The sequence below is a fragment of the Pseudophryne corroboree genome, chromosome 6, assembly GCF_028390025.1.
Source record: "Pseudophryne corroboree isolate aPseCor3 chromosome 6, aPseCor3.hap2, whole genome shotgun sequence".
Lineage (NCBI taxonomy): Eukaryota > Metazoa > Chordata > Amphibia > Anura > Myobatrachidae > Pseudophryne > Pseudophryne corroboree.
The window spans coordinates 487,198,640-487,220,406 of NC_086449.1; the positions used below are offsets into that span (position 1 = coordinate 487,198,640).

The following is a 21,767-nucleotide window of genomic DNA, read 5'->3' on the forward strand; positions in this document are numbered from 1 at the left end:
ACTTTTATTATACATATTCAGGGGCATTTTAAAGATACAATTCACAATTTTATATTACCCCTCTTTCTTATACATCCTAGATATTTCAGAGTGTACATATTAAACTTATGTAATCTATACATCATAGACTTACATTATAATTGTCTCATCCACATTAAAAAATTCCTCATTATTGGACATTACTAATATACTCCACAACATAAACTATTTAAATTTTTCTATCTAAAGGCTGCCGTCGGATCATACTGAAAATGCCTCATGTCTCCATTCTATATATTCATAGGACTACACATCTTTTATATTCTAAAAAAATTCTAATTTATCGATACTAGATGGTGATCTCATTCCAATACCATACTCCATACTTTCTATGGTAAGCTGCCACAAACCATTTGAAGTGTTTTTAAAGAAACCACTTCGTTTCAAACTCTCCATTTAATCCATCTGGTTGCAAGGTCTTAAGCTCATAAATCCAACGCATCTCTGTTCTGGCTAAATAAGCTGAAACATCATTTTTCCTCTCCAGTCACCTTTAACCTGTTCAATGGCTTTAAAATTAATTATGCTTTGAATTGAACATTCATGTTTCTTTTTACAGTGTGCCGACAGACAGTGGTTTTCAACCCCTTTTGCTATATTATTCATATGTTCTCTCATTCTAATCTTAAAAGCCCTACTAGTTCTCCCCACATACTGTTTCGTGCATCTACATTGTATCAAATACACCACATTGCTGCTCTCACATGTTATAAACTGTTTAATTTGATACTGTTTCTTTGTTACAGTTGATACAAAAGTTTCCATTTTACTGCCTTCATTCCCCTTAATATATTTGCATGCTTTACACAAACCGCACCTATAAAAACCTTTAGATTTTATTCTGATCATCATAGTTGGTGCAGGAGCTATTGCACTTTTACCAGAATATTTTTTACATTTGGTGCTCTCTTATATATGATTTTCGGTTTCTCTGGAAGTATTTTCTCCAATATGGAATCACTTTTCAGAATTCCCCAGTGTTTTTTTTCAAAACCCCTTCAATGTTTTTATACTTGGAGTTATATGTTGTCACAAAAGAAACCAAAAAATCTTCTTTCACTTTTTTCTACTTGGCTGTAATAGTGTATCTCTATCTATTTCATCAATATTCTCAAGTGTATTCTGTAAAACAACAGGATCATAGCCTTTCTGCACAAACTGTTCTTTCATTATCCGAACTTGCTGCTTATATATGGGGTCCTCAGTGCAGTTCCATTTTATACGTCTGAACTGACTTCCCGGAACTTCTGTCAACCAGCTAGGATGATAACTACTGTCCTTTCAAATAAAGGAATTACTATCCGTAGGTTTATATTAATTTTGAGTATGAATACTTAGATCTTTAATATACACTGTTATATCAAGAAAGTTTATACTGTGCTCACTCTGAGTGTAGGTTAATACTACTCCAAACTCATTTGCATTTAGATTGGCTTGAAATTCTTTAAGGGATTCTTCACCTCCCCTCCACACAAAAATTATGTCATCTATATATCTATGGTAGCATACGAGACCTGCCCCCAGCTCTCCCTAGACATGATGCTCCTCCCACGAGCCAATGAATATATTAGAAAAACTGGGGGTGAATCTCATACCCATCGCCATCCCGATGCGCTGCAGGTAATGTGTATCTTTGAAGAAGAAAAGGTTATTTGTTAAAATAAACCTGATGCTCTCCATAATAAAATTCTTTGAATCCACATCTGTATTCTCTGTAATTAGGGTACTTTCTATGGCTTGAATCCCTTTTTCATGTTCTATTATTGAATAAAGGGATCCGACATCCGCTGTTACTGGGATGTCTCCTTGTTGCCACTGCACCCCCTTCAATTTATTAATTATATCTGTCGTATCTTTAAAATATGCCTTACCTTTACACGCCAACGGATGTAAATATGAATCTAATAGCCGCGAAAGGTTAGAAGTAACTGAACCTATCCCAGCTACTATGGGACGGAATGGAGGGGTCCTCTACATTTTTGTGTATTTTTGGTAGTCCATAAATAACAGGAAGAATTGGGTCCTCTACCATGAGAAAATCTTTTTCCTGTTCAGTAACCACTCCCCTCTCATAGTATTTGAGTAAGTGTCTCTGTCGGACAGCATTATCTTTAATTTCCCCTCATATTTTTCCATGTCCATCACCACCACTCCGCCCCCCCCATATCGGCCGGCTTGATGGTGATGGACGTATTTTTTTTGGAGGCTTTGTAATGCCTCCCTTTCTCTCCTAGAGAGATTACTATTACATTCTCCAAATCACCTTTTTGTCTGACTAGTATTACATATTTTTTTCAAATCATTTACAACCATCTTTCCAAATGTGTTTACTGCCGCACCTCTACTCTGTATGGGATTGAAGTGAAACTTTTTCTATTTCTTCCCCATTTGCTACTCCTATATCATTTCTTTCTACTTCAGAAAAGAAAAGTATTAATGAGAGTTTTCTGAGGTATTTTTGCACATCAATAAATAATTCAAAACCCTTCGCTGTATTGGTGGGTGCGAACTTAAGGCCTTTTTTCAAAACACCTTCTTCTAATGCAGTTAAAGCATATGAGCTGATGTTATAAATTTTGGAGTCTTTTAGGCTTTTTTTGTCTCTCTCCCTAATTCTCATTGTTTTAGGATTTTAATCCCTTTTCTTTTTCCTTTCTTTCCTTTTAGGCACCCCTCCCCTTTTCCCCTTTTCCTATATACTCTCTGCATACTTTCTTTTGTCACCATCTTCTTTCTAACAAACCTCGATCTTGCCTTTCTATCCTTTGATATTGTGGACTCCCTCCTAAAAAATGGCGCTCAGTCCCATTTCTTCTCCATCTACCTCTACTTCTTTCTTTTCTCTGATCCTCAAATACTTCTTCTTCAGGGAAAATAACTTTTCGTCTCCTGGGTTCAGGGGGGACTATGTTCTCTAAATACCCATTGTGTCAGGAATCGACTCACCACAGCCACATCTGTCCGTCGGTGCGGACTCTGTCCGGGGTCCCTACGTTCTGCTGTCGTCCGCTCCTCTGCCGCCAGACGTCATCCTGGGCCTAGGAATGCTCCTGTAACAGTGGGCGTGTGAGCACGCCGCGTTCCCGCCGGGCCGCGGCATGGGCGCCGCCATGACAGTCTCCATCGGTCAGAGTACGGCGGCTAATCCGGAGCTTGGCCGCACCTCCTTTTCCCACTCCAACCAATGTCTGCACACCAGGGGGTATATCAGGAGCTGCAGGGTGAGCCTATGGTTGTCCTGAACTTTGTGTCACTCCTGCGACCCATGTGCCTGGATTCTCCGTGTTCCTGGTTACCTTCCTGGATCCTCCGTGTTCCTGGTTACCTTCCTGTTCCTCCGTGTTCCTGGTTACCTTCCTGCATCTCCGTGGAACTACAAGCATCAGCAATCCCTGCATTTGTATTTGGCTCCACACCTATCTACAACTACTGTGTGCTTCAGCCTCAGCAGTAGAGACTCTCTCCAGGTGCATTCCATCACCTCACCTGTGAAGCAGCTTGCTAGCTGCCTGTGCCTAACGAACTGCACTGTGGACTTCCACCTGAGTCTCCTGCATCTGCTACCAGGTTTGCTACACATATATCACCATCTCTGCTGGCTCCACGTTTTAAACCACTCTGGTTCTCACACCAGTGAACTTATCCATCATTACCATTTCCTCCATAGACTCTCAGCTTCCAAGCTGCACCATTTCCATTGCATACTTTTTATTGTTTATTCCTGCACGTTATTCTGCTGCCTTATTGTGTGAACTTTTATGTTAATAAAACACCATTGCGCTGATGCGCAGAAACCCAATCCAGCCTCCTCACTTCTTCCATCCTACCTCCACTGACCCACTAGCGCCCCCTCCGGGGACACAAGCAAAACGGAACCTGACACATTGATTTTCATTTCTTCTGAAATATTTATTTCTTCCATTTATTATTTTTTCTCTCCCATACGGAGGTGTGCTTTTTCTATTCATCCTAATCTCTCTTTTTTCCTGTCTCTGACCTGAGGGTAGTCTCCTTCTCCTCCCTCCTTTTTTTCATCCTTCGTTTATATCCTTGATCATCACCCTTATTATAAAAATTATGTGTTTCTTCCCTCCAACTTTCTTTTCTGATTTTATCTCTCCCTCTATCTGAATGGAATGTCTGTTCTCTATCCTGATTATTCTTTTTGTTACCATCACTTCCTACCTCATTGGTTTCAAATTCCTGGTGATAATTGCCAGTAGCCAAATCTTCCTTTTCTCTCCAAAACTTCTTCTGTTTTTTCTTTAGAAGATTTTGTTAATTTTTTCTGAGCTTATTTACTATATTTATTTCTAATTCCTTATAATCTGCTAATTCTGTAAAGGGATTTATCAGACTACTTAACAATTCTATTTCTCTCTCAGTAGTTCTTAAATTCTCTCTCCTCTCACTGATAATTAATTCCATTGTGAATTTTAATTATTTTAAATAAACATTTCAAATGCCAGCATTAATATATACTGCGGATGCAAGGTGCAATTTATTACCATATATTAAAAAAGTGCGCTGAACGTTGCAGCCCTATATCCCTTAAAAGAAAGCAAGCAGTCGTACACATGGTATTACTGAGGTTCAATGCTCATAGATATATGTATATTTGATATTAAAGGAATTGCATACAAAATAACATATGTACAATATATCATTAGGTATAACATGTATATATATATATGGTTACAGAGTTACAATTACACAAGAAGCAGTTACAGTTACAAAAGAATCAGTTACAGCCAGAATACTTCACCCTTTGCTCAGTCCACAATCGTCTCCATCTCTCTCCCCCTCAGCAAGCAACTAACTAACTAACTATATCTTAGAAAAACTGCCTATATCAAAACAGTGGGAGTTAACAGTCTGTTGGTTTTGGTCTCCTTCCATTGGTCCAGAGGCCAAACCTCTCAAGAACTCAACGGTTCATAGGTCAGTGTGAGGGCTTTTGTCCTATAATGCTGGCACATGTGTCTGCCCCCAGGGCCATGCTGTGAAGCTAGTTTCAACTCTTCAGGAAGTCCTTTGTACTCATACATTTGGTTATAACTAATCATTGCAATGTGCTACAATCTACCCATAGCTATCAAATTATTCCACACATTCTCCTGATCATTTTGACACTAAGCATGATATATTTAACTTGTTCCGTTCTAATAATACATATATATCTGATGTTACACTCTATTATATAAGTACATTTTAATGTCTGGTGCTTGACATGTTTTGTCTATGTGTAATTTATGTGTTGTATGAAATATGTGTTTAATATATCTTTGTGGCTTGTCTGGATGAATGCGTATGCTACCGTATATCCTGTGCACGCTGCGTGTATGCTTATGAACAAAGACCTCTCTGTTTGGAGTTTGTATGTTCTGTGTATGTAATATTTTTGACTTCTACACCATCAATGAGAGGGAGCAAGAGTCCAGAATTTTATAGCAGTCCTTCTTGAATTTTTCTGTACCAGTATTAAAACTGGGCAATTTCTTTATTCGGAAACCACGGGGTATCAAGTTCTAAGAAGTATAGGTTTCAAGGGTAAATACTTCCCACCATAAATGACTCTCCTTAATGAGAAGTTTTTGTAATTTTCACATTTTTCCCCATCTAAATCATTTTGTGGTTCCGCAGGTGATACAAAAATAGTCTTTAGTAGATTCTTCCTTTCTTCTCTAAAACTGAACATTTCCTTTAGCAGCTTTCCAAGTATCCCTATTAGCTGAATTCACAATGTAACGTACACAAACAGGATCCATTTTCCAAGCGCCTAAGGCTGAAACTGCAGCTGTCTTTCAAAGCACACTGATCAGCTAATCAGCACCAAACCAAATGTCAAGAGATGGTAAGCCGCAAATATCATGCTGGAAGGTATATTTGAAAGCATGTGATGATATTTGCAGCTTATACATCAATATAAAATTTTTAGGAACAGCGCTGTGGAAATTTCAAAGTTCTTTTTCTCTTGACATTTGGTTTGGTGCTGATTATCTGATCAGCGGGCTTTGAAGGACAGCTGCAGTTTCAGACTTAGGCGCTTGGAAAAAGGATCCCATTTGTGTATGTTACATTGTGAATTCAGCTAATAGGGATACTTGGCGAGCTGTTAAAGGAAATGTTCAGTTTTAGAGAAGAAAGGAGGAATCTACTAAAGACTATTTTTGTATCACCTGAGGAACCACAAAATGATATAGATGGGGATCTGGAGGGAATAATGTGGAAATTACAAAAACTTTATTAAAGAGAGTAACTTATGGTGGGAAGCATTTACCCTTGAAACCTATATTGCTCAGAACTTGATACCCCGTGGTTTACGAATAAAGAAATTGCCCAGTTTTAATACTGGTACAGAAAAATTCAAGAAGGACTGGTATAAAATTTTGGACTCTTGCTCCCTCTCGTTGATGGAATTAATTATCAGTGAGAGGAGAGGGAATTTAAGAACTACTGAGAGAGAAATAGAATTGTTAAGTAGTCTGGTAAATCCCTATAAAGAATAAGAAGATTATAAGGAATTAGAAATAAATATAGTAAATAAAATCAGAAAAAATGAGCAAGATCTGCTTAAGAAAAAACAAAAGACGTTTTGGAGGGATAAGGAAGATTTGGCTACTGGCAATTATCACCAGGAATTTGAAACCAATGAGGTAGGAAGTGATGGTAACAAAAAGAATAATCAGGATAGAGAACAGACATTCCATTTAGATAGAGGGAGGGATAAAATCAGAAAAGAAAGTTGGAGGGAAGAAACATATCATTTTTATAATAAGGGTGATGATCAAGGATATAAACAATGGATGAATGAAAAAGGGGGGAGGAGAAGGAGACTACCCTCAGGTCAGAGACAAGAAAAAAGAGAGATTAGGATGAATAGAAAAAGCCCAGCTCCGTATGGGAGAGAAAAATGAATAAATGGAAGAAATAAATATTTCAGAAGAAATTAAAATCAATGGGTATTTAGAGAACATAGTCCCCCCGAACCCAGGAGATGAACAGGTATTTTCCCTGAAGAAGAAGTATTTGAGGATCAGAGAAAAGATAGGAGTAGAGGTAGATGGAGAAGAAATGGGACTGAGCGCCATTTTTTTAGGAGGGAGTCCACAAGATCAAAGGATAGAAAGGCAAGATCGAGGTTTGTTAGAAAGAAGATGGTGACAATAGGAAGTATGCAGAGAGAATATAGGAAAAGGGGAAATAGGGGAGGGGTGCCTAAAAGGAAAGAAAAGGGCTAAAAATAGTAATCTTTCTAGGAGAGAAAGGGAGACATTAAAAAGCCTCCAAGAAAATACCATCAAGACTGCCGATAAGGGTGGCGGAGTGGTGGTGATGGACACGGAAAAATATGAGGGGAAATTAAAGATAATGCTGTCCGACAGAGAGACTTACTTACCCCTGAGAAAAAAATCCAATGGAAAAAATTAAATCCGATCTATGTGCTTTGGTGATCAAATACTATGAGAGGGGAGTGGTTACTGAACAGGAAAAAGATTTTCTCATGGTAGAGGACCCAATTTTTCCTGTTATTTATGGACTACCAAAAATACACAAAAATGTAGAGGACCCCCATTCCGTCTCATAGTAGCTGGGATAGGTTCAGTTACTTCTAACCTCTCGCAGCAAATAGATTCATATTTACATCTGTTGGCGTGTTAAGGTAAGGCGTATCTTATAAATACAACAGATATCCTTAATAAATTGAAGGGGGTGCAGTGGCAACAAGGAGACATCCCAGTAACAGCGGATGTCGGATCTCTTTATTCAATAATAGAACATGAAAAAGGGATTCAAGCCATAGAAAGTACTCTAATTAGAGAGAATACAGATGTGGATTCAAAGAATTTTTATTATGGAGAGCATCAGGTTTATTTTAACAAATAACCATTTCTTTTTCAAAGATAACCATTACCTGCAGCGCATCGGGACAGCGATGGGTACGAGAATTGCCCCCAGTTTTGCTAATATATTCATTGGCTCGTGAGAGGAGCCTTATGTCTGGAGCGAGCTGGGGGCAGGTCTCGTACTCTACCAAAGATATATAGATCACATCATTTTTGTGTGGAGGGGAGGTGAAGAATCCCTTAAAGAATTTCAAGCCAATCTAAATGCAATTAGTTTGGAGTAGTATTAACCTACACTCAGAGTGAGCACAGTATAAAATTTCTTGATATAACAGTGTATATTAAAGATCTAAGTATTCATACTCAAAATTAAAATAAACCTACTGATAGTAATTCCTTTATTTGAAAGGACAGTAGTTATCATCCTAGCTGGTTGAAAGAAGTTCCGGGAAGTCAGTTCAGACGTATAAAATGGAACTGCACTGAGGACCCCATATATAAGCAGCAAGTTCGGATAATGAAAGAACAGTTTGTGCAGAAAGGCTATGATCCTGTTGTTTTACAGAATACACTTGAGAATACTGATGAAATAGATAGAGATACACTATTACAGCCAAGTAGAAAAAAAGTGAAAGAAGATTTTTTGGTTTCTTTTGTGACAACATATAACTCCAAGTATAAAAACATTGAAGGGGTTTTGAAAAAACACTGGGGAATTCTGAAAAGTGATCCATATTGGATAAAATACTTCTAGAGAAACCGAAAATCATATATAAGAGAGCACCAAATTAAAAAAAATATTCTGGTAAAAGTGCAATAGCCCCTGCACCAACTGTGATGACCAGAATAAAATCTAAAGGTTTTTATAGGTGCGGTTTGTGTAAAGCATGCAAATATATTAAGGGGAATGAAGGCAGTAAAATGGAAACTTTTGTATCAACTGTAACAAAGAAACAGTATCAAAGTAAACAGTTTATAGCATGTGAGAGCAGCAATGTGGTGTATTTGATACAATGTAGATGCACAAAACAGTATGTGGGGAGAACTAGTAGGGCTTTTAAGATTAGAATGAGAGAACATATGAATAATATAGCAAAAGGGGTTGAAAACCACTGTCTGTCGGCACACTGTAAAAAGACACATGAATGTTCAATTCAGAGCATGATTAATTTTAAAGCCATTGAACAGGTTAAAGGTGACTAGAGGAAAAAGTATGTGGCAGCTTATTTAGCCAGAACAGAGATGCGTTGGATTTATGAGTTTAAGACCTTGCAACCAGATGGATTAAATAGAGAGTTTGAAATGAAGTGGTTTCTTTAAAAAACACTTCAAATGTTTTGTGGCAGCTGATTGTTTATGTTGTGGAGTATATTAGTAATGTCCAATAATGAGGAATTTTTTAATGTGGATGAGACAATTATAATATAAGTCTATGATGTATAGATTACATAAATTTAATATGTACACTCTGAAATATCTAGGATGCATTATAAAGAGGGGTAACATAAAATTGTGAATTGTATCTTTAAAACGCCCCTGAATATGTATTATAAAAGTAGAAATCTGTATAATTACAAAAGGGAGTTAGCACACCGGATCTTCAGGAAAGGGTATAAATTAGTGACCAGATCCACCCACGCCTTGACAAAGACCCAGATTGGGAAGAAACGCATTGGCAACTGGTGGATTTGGTCACTTCATATGAGAGGAGAGAGCCGTGAGTCGATTAAGATCAGAGAGCATGGGTAGCGGGAGACGCAGCGGCGTAGAAGTTCCGTCGGGGATAGAGGACTGGAGGACGGCCAGCAGAAGAGATAGCCCTTGTGTGCACAGTGCTGGGTAGCTAAAGTCCCGGTAGGGGGGAAGTATCATACAGACAACTGGAGTCCAGGAGGTCTGGTGAGGTATATCCCCGTTTATTGAAACCGGACGGTGAATCCTGCTAAAAGTGCATACTGATTTAACAGAAGTGGAATCAAAGTTTTTTAAGATATTTTTAAATAAACATTTTATACTTTTTATTATATTGCGTTTTGGACTGTGATAAAACTTATGGATACAATTGGGATGCTGGAAGGAATATTTGAAAGCATGTGACGATATTTGCGGCTTACACATCAATATAAAATTGTTTAGGAACAGCTCTGTCTAAATTTCAAAGTTTTTATTTCTCTTTACATTATAAAGGTAAATATCCATCCTTTCCATATCTCATTACACATGTAGCTTGGTGTGGTGGACGTTAAGTTAAACTACAGTAGCTTCACTACTGTAAAAAAAAAAAATGTAAAAAAAATCATGGATCACTCGAGAAAAGAGCAGGAGCAGCCCAGTACTATTGCTGGCAGTCGGTATCCGTTTGGATGGTCGACCATGTCATGGTCGACAGTCATTAGGTTAACCACTATTGGTTGACATTGACATGGTCAACATGGACACATGGTTGGCACATGAAAATGGTCAACACATGAAAGGTCGACACATGTAAAGGTAGACATGAGTTTTCGTTTTGTGGAACTTTTCCATACTTTACGATCCATGTGGACTACGGTTGGGAACGGTAATCTGTGCCGAGCGCAGTGGTAGCAGAGCAAGGCACCTTGCCCGAAGCATGGTGAGCGAAGTGAGCCATGAGAGGGGACGCGGTGCACTAATTGGTGTTCCCCGTCACTTTAAGCAGAAAACGACACCAAAAAAAGTAAAAAACTCATGTCGACCTTTTCATGTGTTGACATTTCATGTGTCGACCATTTTCATGTGTCGACCATTTGTCCATGTTGACCTTGCCAATGTCGACCAATAGTGGTCGACCTAATGACTGTCGACCATAACATGGTCGACCATTCATACCGGAACCCTGGCAGTCATAGTACATCTTCAACATCTGCTAGAGGAGATCAAAGGTAAAGAAGTAGAGATGAGCAGGCCCGGTTCTCGGAGAACCCAAACTTAGCGATTCGAGATCCAAGTCCGGCTCTGGTTTTCCCGCCTGTCTTGGATCCTAAAATGAGGCAAAACATCATCCTCCTGCTGTCAAATTCTCGCAGGTTTTGGATTCCATAAAGGTCCGTGGTGATCGGTGTCATTTCACTCTAACTGTGGAGGGTGTAGTAAATGGATGTGTCCATCCAGGGGTGCTCTGTTTATGCTAGGGCTTGCTAAAGTGGAACCTGTGTCCTCCAGGGGTGCTGTGTTCCATCAAGGGGCTTGGGCTGCTGTGTTCAGGGGCTGCTGTATAATAAGTGTACTATAATACACGTATGGTAAGTGACACTGTAGGTGGTCCCTGCTTTGTTGTACATAAAGGGGTCCTCTGCAAATCTAAGGGTGTTCTGCACCAGTTAAATAATATACCAGGTCAAAAGGTCGACATGAGTTTTTTAAATGTTTTTTTTCTTTCATTTTCTCCGTACAGTGACCCGGAACCCCAATTAGTGTACCGTGTCCCCTCGCATGGCTCACTTCGCTCTCCATGCTTCAGGCAAGGTGCCTCGCTCCGCTACTGCTGCATTTGGCACAGGTTACTATTCCCAATCGTAGTCAACGTGGATCGTTAAGTATAAAAAATTTCAAAAAAAGAAAACATTTGTGAAAAACTCACATCGACCTTTTGACCTGTCGATCTAGAACATGTCGACCTAGAGTTCCTGTCGACCTAGTTACTGTCGACCAATAGCGGTTGACCTAGAAATTGACGACCTAAATGTGTTTGACCTAGAGACCGGATACCTGTAGTATACTATTATTTTTCTGTGACACTGCCAGTCAGACTGCAGTGTATAATCATACCCATATTGTGACACTGCAGGTGGTCCGTGGTTTGTTGTACATAAAGGGGTCCTCTGCCAATCTAGGGGTGCTCTGCACCAATTATAAAAGCTAAATGTATCATGTAAAAAATATAGGGTTTTTTGTGCTAAACCCCAGTGTACTACACTGTTATTTTTCTGTGACACTGGCGGTCAGAACGCAGTGAATAATCTCATCCACATATTGTGCAACACTGTTGGTGAAATGAAACTGCAGTGTTCAATTACTATTTCTGACTCATACATGTATTTGTATGACATGGTGGGTAAAGGTGGCACCACAGTAATACATTTTATTTCAGACTCATACACGTATTGTGAGACACAGTTGGTGAAATAAACCACAGTGTTCGATTACTATTTCTGACTCATACACATATTGTGTGACACTGTAGGTGAAAGTAAACCGTAGTGTTAGATTATTATCTCTGCATCATACATGTATTGACACTGTAGGTGGTACATTTTTTGTACAAATTGTGGTGTGTGCTGTACCCCACTTGCGGGTAAATTTACTAAGATGGGAGTTCTATTTAAGATGGGATGTTGCCCATAGCAACCAATCAGATTCTACTTCTCATGTATCTAGCACCTTCTAGAAGATAAAACCTGGAATCTGATTGGTTGCTATGGTCAACATCCCATCTTAAATAGAACTCCAAATTTAGCAAATTTACCCCTTGGTTTGTGTTTGTTGATAGATATGGAGGACGAACAATTGAGAGGAGAGAAGGAAGCACATACTAGGGCCGCAGGGGCTGCCACCAATCTTGATGATACAAGTCTGTCAACGTCATCTACTAAGGTCATGGGCACATATGGCTTAAGTCAGGATATGTAAAATCAAAGAAAAAGTTAAAGTTGTATTAGCAAAACTCAGATTAGTGCAATAACTAATAAAACTTGTTGTGTATGCAATAAAGACCATCACCAATGCCCCAAGTGATTTATTTAAAATTTTAAAATCAAACAAATTAAATTAATAATAAATCCTTCCTTCCACCACATGCATACTCTACTTCTATTGGGTCCCTGATCTAGTTATTGATAGAGATCTGTGTCAGACCATTTTTGCTGATCTTGGTTTCTTTTTTTTTTTTTTTTTGTTTCTTTTTTTATTTACCAAAAAAACTAAAATCACATAATTTTTTTGTTCCTTGCTTATTATTAACCCCAATAATAAGTACCATGTAAATAAATGTGTTTTTGACCAATATACTCAACTAATTTTTGTATTACTTAAACATATTTCCTCTTTATTGCAGACATCCAGGCAGAAAGGAAGTGAAATTGCGGTTCCCTTATATGGAATCCAAAACCTGCAAGATCAGACGCTGGATAAAAACAATATTGTGAAGTGGTCAAAATTAACTGGAAATTAGAGGAAATTAAAGTTATTGAGGTTAATAATACTGTAGGAAAAGAAACAGGCCAAAATTCAGCAGACAGCATAACTCTGGAATGCCTGCAGCAATGTACAACAAACTTGGTACACATATGACTTACACTCTGGAAACAAATACTGTGGGGGTCAGACACACCTAGCACCCCTAGGGGTATGACAGCAGCACAGAGTATGTCAGCAGGCAGCATAACTGTGGAAGGCCTGGAGCAATTTACACCAAACTCTGTACACATTTGATTTACACTCTGGGAACAAACACTGTGCAGGTCAGACCCCCCTAGCACCCCTAGAGGTGGGACAGCAGCACAGAGTATGTTAGCAGACAGCATAACTGTAGAAGGGCTGTAGCAACTTCACCAAACTTGGTACACATCTGACTTACAATATGGGAACAAACTCTGTGGGGGTTAGACACCCCTAGCACCCCTAGGGGGGGGGGGGGGCAGCACAGAGTATTTCAGGAGACAGCATAACTCCCGAATGCCTGGACCTATTTACAACAAGCTTGGTACACATATTACTTACAGGCTGGGAACAATCACTGTGGGGGTAAGACACCCCTAGCCCCCCTAGGGGGTGAGGCAGAAGCACAGATTTTTTCAGCAGAGAGCATAACTCTTTAATGCCTTGAGCAATTTACACCAAACTTGCTACACAAATGACTTAAATTCTGGGAACAAACACTGTGGGGGTAACACACCTAGCACCCCTAGGGGAGGGACAGCAGCACAGAGTATTTCAGAAGACAGCATAACTCCCGAATGCCTGGACCTATTTACAAGAAACTTGGTACACATATGACTTACAGGCTGGGAACAAACACTGTGGTGGTAAGACAACCCTAGCACCCGTAGGCATGAGGCAGCAGCACAGAGTTTTTCAGCAGACAGCATAACTCTTTAATGCCTGGAGCAATTTACACCAAACTTGCTACACAAATGACTTACACTCTGGGGAGTGACATGATGTGAGGAGGGGAATGCAGGTAGCACAAACCCACACACTGAGAGTTATATAGTGGAAGTAGCACTGTCCCCCAGCACCACAAAGTATATCAGGAGATACATAATGTGCTGCACTATATAAAAACCGGTGAAAAAATTTATAATTTCACAGGGGCACTGACATGATGTGAGGAGGGGAATGTAGGCAGCAGGAGGCCAGCAGGGAAGAGCAGGGTCCCTTGGGGGACCAAAAAGGGACCCGGCCACTACACAAAGTGCGTCAGGGAAGCAAGATATGCCTATATACTAGATCTCCAAGCACCGTAAATTAACGAACCACTATCATTCTAATTTACCATCCTCATCCCGTAGCAAAGCACGGGTATTCAGCTATCTACAATGTCATTTATACTGTGAGTTTAATATTTACATTTATTTTTGTAAACAGACATTCTTAATATCCCGGGCATCACCGGGTACTGTAGCTAGTGTATATATATATATAGATAGATAGATAGATAGATAGATAGATACACTTTTTTTCAATATAATATCCAGGACCAAAACCCACAAGAGCGGGGTTTGGCAAAATTAATATTGATCCAAAAACAGAGCTACAGATCCAAAACCAAAAACCAAAATCTGAGATTTGGGCTGGCACACATCCCTAGAAAGGTGTAAAAGGCACCTCAAATCTAAACATTTCACAATCCTGAAGAAAGCATCACCTCTAATTATAATGAAAGAAAAACGTATTGCCGAAAGAAGTTAAATTGCCAACATGCCATACACCACACACAGTAGCAAGGAAAGTCTCAGGCCACGCCCTTACGAATGGCGGTTCTGCTACTACTCATTCATTCACTAAAAGGCCTATTGCAAAAGCCAGGGCCAACTACAGTTAGGCATCCTCTTCACATGCACCACCTCATACTGGATTTTTTTGTTTGGTAACCTGTGCATGTCCTTTTTAATATTCAGCATTAGGGTGGTAGAAGGGCCCAAGGACAACTCCATTATGCACCATTTTTCATTTTGGACTGTACTTTACCAGGAAATTGTTGATGGTCTCCTGTCTCTTGCTAGGCCACCCAACACCAGCTTATGCTATTTTAATGTAATCAATGAATGAATGAATCAATCAATCAAGATTTTACCTGACTACCACCACATACATCAGGCATGTCCAAACTGTGGCCCTCCAGCTGTTAAGAAACTACACATCCTAGCATCCCCTGACACAGCTTTAGCATTCTCTGACAGCAAAACTGTGTCAGGGCATGCTGGGATATGTAGTTTCACAACAGCTGGAGGGCCGAAGTTTGGACATGCCTGACATACATATTCTGTCTCTGTTTCCCTGTAATAACCTTAGGCCTGTGAATTGCTACTTTGAGAAGTTTGCACTTTGTAATTGCATTAAAAAAAATCAAATTTTGCACATTAGTTTTTAAAAATTTGTTCCATCATTTCTTTGTTTACTTTTCTTTGATAATTAATAAATCAATGCTTTATGTGGCTACCACTACAAAAATACTCAATCTCTGATTCTCTGTACTGGCCTTGGGCCTGTAAATTGCTACTTTGACAAATTTACAATTTGTAAATGCATTATAAATCTCTTGGATGCTAAGTTTTTAAAACTTTGGTCCGTTATGTATTTGATTACTTTTCTTTGACTATAAATCAATCAATGCTTTATCTGGCTGCCACTACATAAATAATCCATCTCCATTTTTCTGTACGGGCCACGGGACTTTGAATTGCTACTTTCAGAAGTTTGTACTTTGCATTTTCCATTAGAGCACTCACATTTGGAATCTTGGTTCTTAATAATTTGTTCCATTCTGCTTTACTTCGCAACCAATACATAAATACTTATTCTAATACTTATTAATACCTTTGATCTAATTCTTGATTAGTGAAAACATTCTATGGGGTCATATGGTTTTTTTAAACTGCCATTTTGTCTGCCCTATATTTGCTCAGAATGTCCAAATGAACACAGCCGCTGAAATCACTGCAACTTAAAAAAAAAAGTCATAGTCACTGACCGTGACACACTGGCAGCATGCCCGCATATGAATATCCACCTCCCACTGTCACCAAGAAATGCCCATTCAAAACCCACTTCTCTGAATCCAAATTCTCACTTCGTCCTCCGGGGATAATCATCAGGTAGCATGCACAGTACAAAAAACATAGGACAACTGTGCAAACATCATCATAGCATCCACCAATAAATCAGGCATTTGTATATGACTTTCTTTTGATTGATTGGGATATATGATGGGACCACGCCAGCTGCGAGGTTGTTACTCTGCTGTTTTGTAGTAATAATACAAAGGGTTCTCATATACATTTTATTTGTTTTATTGTTCACTAACTATTGAGATCAGCAGTGAAAGAAGTTAAATCATTCAGAATCTCCATCACTGAGACTCAGTATAGAACTCCTGAGATTTAAGGTGCAAGTGCTTATATTACCTATCTGGTCATCTGGCTCCATTAAATAACTCACATATAATATAAAAAGTGCAGGACACTACATACTTGCCACAAATGATTATAAATGTATTGACAAAGATGATCATATTTAATTTAAATTAGTGATGAGCGGGTTCAGTTTCTCGGAAACCTAACCCCCCCGAACTTCACCCTTTTTACACGGGTCCGAGCCATACTCGGATTCTCCCGTATGGCTCGGGTAACCCGAGCGCGCCCGAACTTCATCATCCCGCTGTCGGATTCTCGCGAGATTCAGATTCTATATAAGCAGCCGCGCGTCGCCGCCATTTTCACTCGTGCATTGCAAATGTTAGGGAGAGGACGTGGCTGGCGTCCTCTCCGTTATTGTTGAATTTGATTGTGCATTATTGCTTAATTCATTGTGGGGAGGACTGGGGAGCAGCTGTATAATATAGCAGGAGTACAGTGCAGAGTTTTGCTGACAGTGACCACCAGTATACGTTGTCTGCCTGAAAAACACTCCATATCTGTACTCAGTGTGCTGCTTTATTTTAATGTGGGGACTGGGGACCACCAGTATAATTAATATTATATAGGAGGAGTACAGTGCAGAGTTTTGCTGACAGTGACCACCATTATACGTTGTCTGCCTGAAAAACACTAAATATCTGTGCTCAGTGTGCTGCTTTATTGTGGGGACTGGGTAGTCGGGACCACCAGTATAATATTATATAGGAGGAGTACAGTGCAGAGTTTTGCTGACACAGTGACCACCAGTATACTATATATAGCAGTACGGTACGGAAGGCCACTGCTGTGCCTACCTCTGTGTTGTCATTAAGTATACTATCCATCTACATTCTATACCTGTGGTGCATTTTAGTTTTGCAGTTTGCTGACACAGTGACCACCAGTGTTCTATATATAGCAGTACGGTACGGAAGGCCACTGCTGTACCTACCTCTGTGTCGTCATTAAGTATACTATCCATTTACATTCTATACCTGTGGTGCATTTTAGTTTTGCAGTTTGCTGACACAGTGACCACCAGTATACTATATATAGCAGTACGGTACGGAAGGCCACTGCTGTACCTACCTCTGTGTCGTCATTAAGTATACTATCCATCTACATTCTATACCTGTGGTGCATTTTAGTTTTGCAGTTTGCTGACACAGTGACCACCAGAATACTATATATAGCAGTATAGTACGGAAGGCCACTGCTGTACCTACCTCTGTGTTGTCATTAAGTATACTATCCATCTACATTCTATACCTGTGGTGCATTTTAGTTGTGAGCAGTATATATAGTAGTAGGCCATTGCTATTGATACTGGCATAGAATTCCACACATTAAAATATGGAGAACAAAAATGTGGAGGTTAAAATAGGGAAAAAACAAGATCCACTTCCACCTCGTGCTGAAGCTGCTGCCACTAGTCATGGCTGAGACGATGAAATGCCATCAACGTTGTCTGCCAAGGCCGATGCCCAATGTCATAGTAGAGAGCATGTAAAATCCAAAAAACAAAAGTTCAGTAAAATGACCCAAAAATCAAAATTAAAAGCGTCTGAGGAGAAGCGTAAACTTGCCAATATGACATTTACGACACGGAGTGGCAAGGAACGGCTGAGGCCCTGGCCTATGTTCATGGCTAGTGGTTCAGCTTCACATGAGGATGGAAGCACTCATCCTCTCACTAGAAAAATGAAAAGACTTAAGCTGGCAAAAGCACAGCAAAGAACTGTGCGTTCTTCTAAATCACAAATACCCAAGGAGAGTCCAATTGTGTCGGTTGCGATGCCTGACCTTCCCAACACTGGACAGGAAGAGCTTGTGCCTTCCACCATTTGCACGCCCCCTGTAAGTGCTGGAAGGAGCACCCGCAGTCCAGTTCCTGATAGTCAAATTGAAGATGTCACTGTTGAAGTACACCAGGATGAGGATATGGGTGTTGCTGGCGCTGGGGAGGAAATTGACAAGGAGGATTCTGATGGTGAGGTGGTTTGTTTAAGTCAGGCACCCGGGGAGACACCTGTTGTCCGTGGGATGAATATGGCCTTTGACATGCCTGGTCAAAATACAAAAAAAATCAGCTCTTCGGTGTGGAATTATTTCAACACAAATGCGGACAACAGGTGTCAAGCCGTGTGTTGCCTTTGTCAAGCTGTAATAAGTAGGGGTAAGGACGTTAACCACCTCGGAACATCCTCCCTTATAAGTCACCTGCAGCGCATTCATCATAAGTCAGTGACAAGTTCAAAAACTTTGGGTGACAGCAGAAGCAGTCCACTGACCACTAAATCCCTTCCTCTTGTAACCAAGCTCCTGCAAACCACACCACCAACTCCCTCAGTGTCAATTTCCTCCTTACCCAGGAAAGCCAATAGTCCTGCAGGCCATGTCACTGGCAAGTCTGACGAGTCCTCTCCTGCCTGGGATTCCTCCGATGCATCCTTGAGTGTAACGCCTACTGCTGCTGGCGCTGCTGTTGTAGCTGCTGGGAGTCGATCGTCATCCCAGAGGGGAAGTCGGAAGACCACTTGTACTACTTCCAGTAAGCAATTGACTGTCCAACAGTCCTTTGCGAGGAAGATGAAATATCACAGCAGTCATCCTGCTGCAAAGCAGATAACTCAGGCCTTGGCAGCCTGGGCGGTGAGAAACGTGGTTTCCGGTATCCACCGTTAATTCAGAGGCAACTAGAGACTTGATTGAGGTACTGTGTCCCCGGTACCAAATACCATCTAGGTTCCATTTCTCTAGGCAGGCGATACCGAAAATGTACACAGACCTCAGAAAAAGACTTACCAGTGTCCTAAAAAATGCAGTTGTACCCAATCTCCACTTAACCACGGACATGTGGACAAGTGGAGCAGGGCAGACTCAGGACTATATGACTGTGACAGCCCACTGGGTAGATGTATTGCCTCCCGCAGCAAGAACAGCAGCGGCGGCACCAGTAGCAGCATCTCGAAAACTCCAACTCGTTCCTAGGTAGGCTACGCTTTGTATCACCGCTTTCCAGAAGAGGCACACAGCTGACAACCTCTTACGGAAACTGAGGAAGATCATTGCAGAATGGCTTACCCCAATTGGACTCCCTGGGGATTTGTGACATCGGACAACGCCAGCAATATTGTGCGTGCATTACATCTGGGCAATTTCCAGCACGTCCCATGTTTTGCACATACATTGAATTTGGTGGTGCAGAATTATTTAAAAAACAACAGGGGCGTGCAAGAGATGCTGTCGGTGGCCCGAAGAATTGCGGGCCACTTTTGGCATTCAGCCACCGCGTACAGAAGACTGGAGCACCACCAAACAATCCTGAACCTGCCCTGCCATCATCTGAAGCAAGAGGTGGTAACGAGGTGGAATTCAACCCTCTATATGCTTCAGAGGATGGAGGAGCAGCAAAAGGCCATTCAAGCCTATACATCTGGCCACGATATAGGCAAAGGAGGGGGAATGCACCTGACTCAAGCGCAGTGGAGAATGATTTCAACGTTGTGCAAGGTTCTGCAACCCTTTGAACTTGCCACACGTGAAGTCAGTTCAGACACTGCCAGCCTGAGTCAGGTCATTCCCCTCATCAGGCTTTTGCAGAAGAAGCTGGAGACATTGAAGGAGGAGCTAAAACAGAGCGATTCCGCTAGGCATGTGGGACTTGTGGATGGAGCCCTTAATTCGCTTAACCAGGATTCACGGGTGGTCAATCTGTTGAAATCAGAGCACTACATTTTGGCCACCGTGCTCGATCCTAGATTTAAAACCTGCGTTGTATCTCTGTTTCCGGCAGACACAAGTCTGCAGAGGTTCAAAGACCTGCTGGTGAGAAAATTGTCAAGTTAAGCGGAACGTGACCCGTCAACATCTCCGCCTTCATATTCTCCCGCAACTGGGGGTGCGAGGAAAAGGCTAAGAATTCTGAGCCCACCCGCTGGCGGTGATGCAGGGCAGTCTGGAGTGAGTGCTGACATCTGGTCCGGACTGAAGGACCTGCCAACGATTACTGACATGTCGTCTACTGTCACTTCATATGATTCTCTCACCATTGAAAGAATGGTGGAGGTTTATATGAGTGACCGCATCCAAGTAGGCACGTCAGACAGTCCGTACGTATACTGGCAGGAAAAAGAGGCAATTTGGAGGCCCTTGCACAAACTGGCTTTATTCTACCTAAGTTGCCCTCCCTCCAGTGTGTACTCCGAAAGAGTGTTTAGTGCAGCCGCTCACCTTGTCAGCAATCGGCGTACGAGGTTACTTCCAGAAAATGTGGAGAAGATGATGTTCATCAAAATGAATTATAATCAATTCCTCCGTGGAGACATTCACCAGCAGCAATTGCCTCCACAAAGTACACAGGGACCTGAGATGGTGGATTCCAGTGGGGACGAATTAATAATCTGTGAGGAGGGGGATGTACACAGTGAAAGGGGTGAGGAATCGGAGGATGATGATGAGGTGGACATCTTGCCTCTGTAGAGCCAGTTTGTGCAAGGAGAGATTGATTGCTTCTTTTTTTGGTGGGGGCCCAAACCAACCAGTCATTTCAGTCACAGTCGTGTGGCAGACCCTGTCGCTGAAATGATGGGTTCGTTAAAGTGTGCATGTCCTGTTTATACAACATAAGGGTGGGTGGGAGGGCGCAAGGACAATTCCATCTTGCACCTCTTTTTTCTTTCATTTTTCTTTGCATCATGTGCTGTTTGGGGACAATTTTTTTGAAGTGCCATCCTGCCTGACACTGCAGTGCCACTCCTAGATGGGCCAGGTCTTTGTGTCGGCCACTTGTGTCGCTTAGCTTAGTCACAGAGCGACCTTGGTGCGCCTCTTTTTTTCTTTGCATCATGTGCTGTTTGGGGACAATTTTTTGGAAGTGCCATCCTGCCTGACACTGCAGTGCCACTCCTAGATGGGCCAGGTGTTTGTGTCGGCCACTTGTGTCGCTTAGCTTAGTCACACAGCGACCTTGGTGCGCCTCTTTTTTTCTTTGCATCATGTGCTGTTTGGGGACTATTTTTTTGAAGTGCCATCATGCCTGACACTGCAGTGCCACTCCTAGATGGGCCAGGTGTTTGTGTCGGCCACTTGTGTCGCTTAGCTTAGCCATCCAGTGACCTCGGTGCAAATTTTAGGACTAAAAATAATATTGTGAGGTGTGAGGTGTTCAAAATAGACTGGAAATGAGTGGAAATTATGGTTATTGAGGTTAATAATACTATGGGATCAAAATGACCCACAAATT

At 41.0% G+C, this 21,767-nt stretch overlaps 1 long non-coding RNA gene across 1 annotated transcript in view; it reads left to right on the forward strand.

Annotated features, from left to right (window-relative positions):
- LOC134935384 (uncharacterized) overlaps positions 1–15,245 on the forward strand; it is a 55,476-nt gene extending 40,231 nt beyond the window's left edge. The window contains exon 4 of the long non-coding RNA XR_010180102.1: positions 12,961–15,245. This is a non-coding gene — a long non-coding RNA (uncharacterized LOC134935384). The remainder of the gene's footprint in view (positions 1–12,960) is intronic.
- The last annotated feature ends 6,522 nt before the right edge of the window (positions 15,246–21,767 follow it).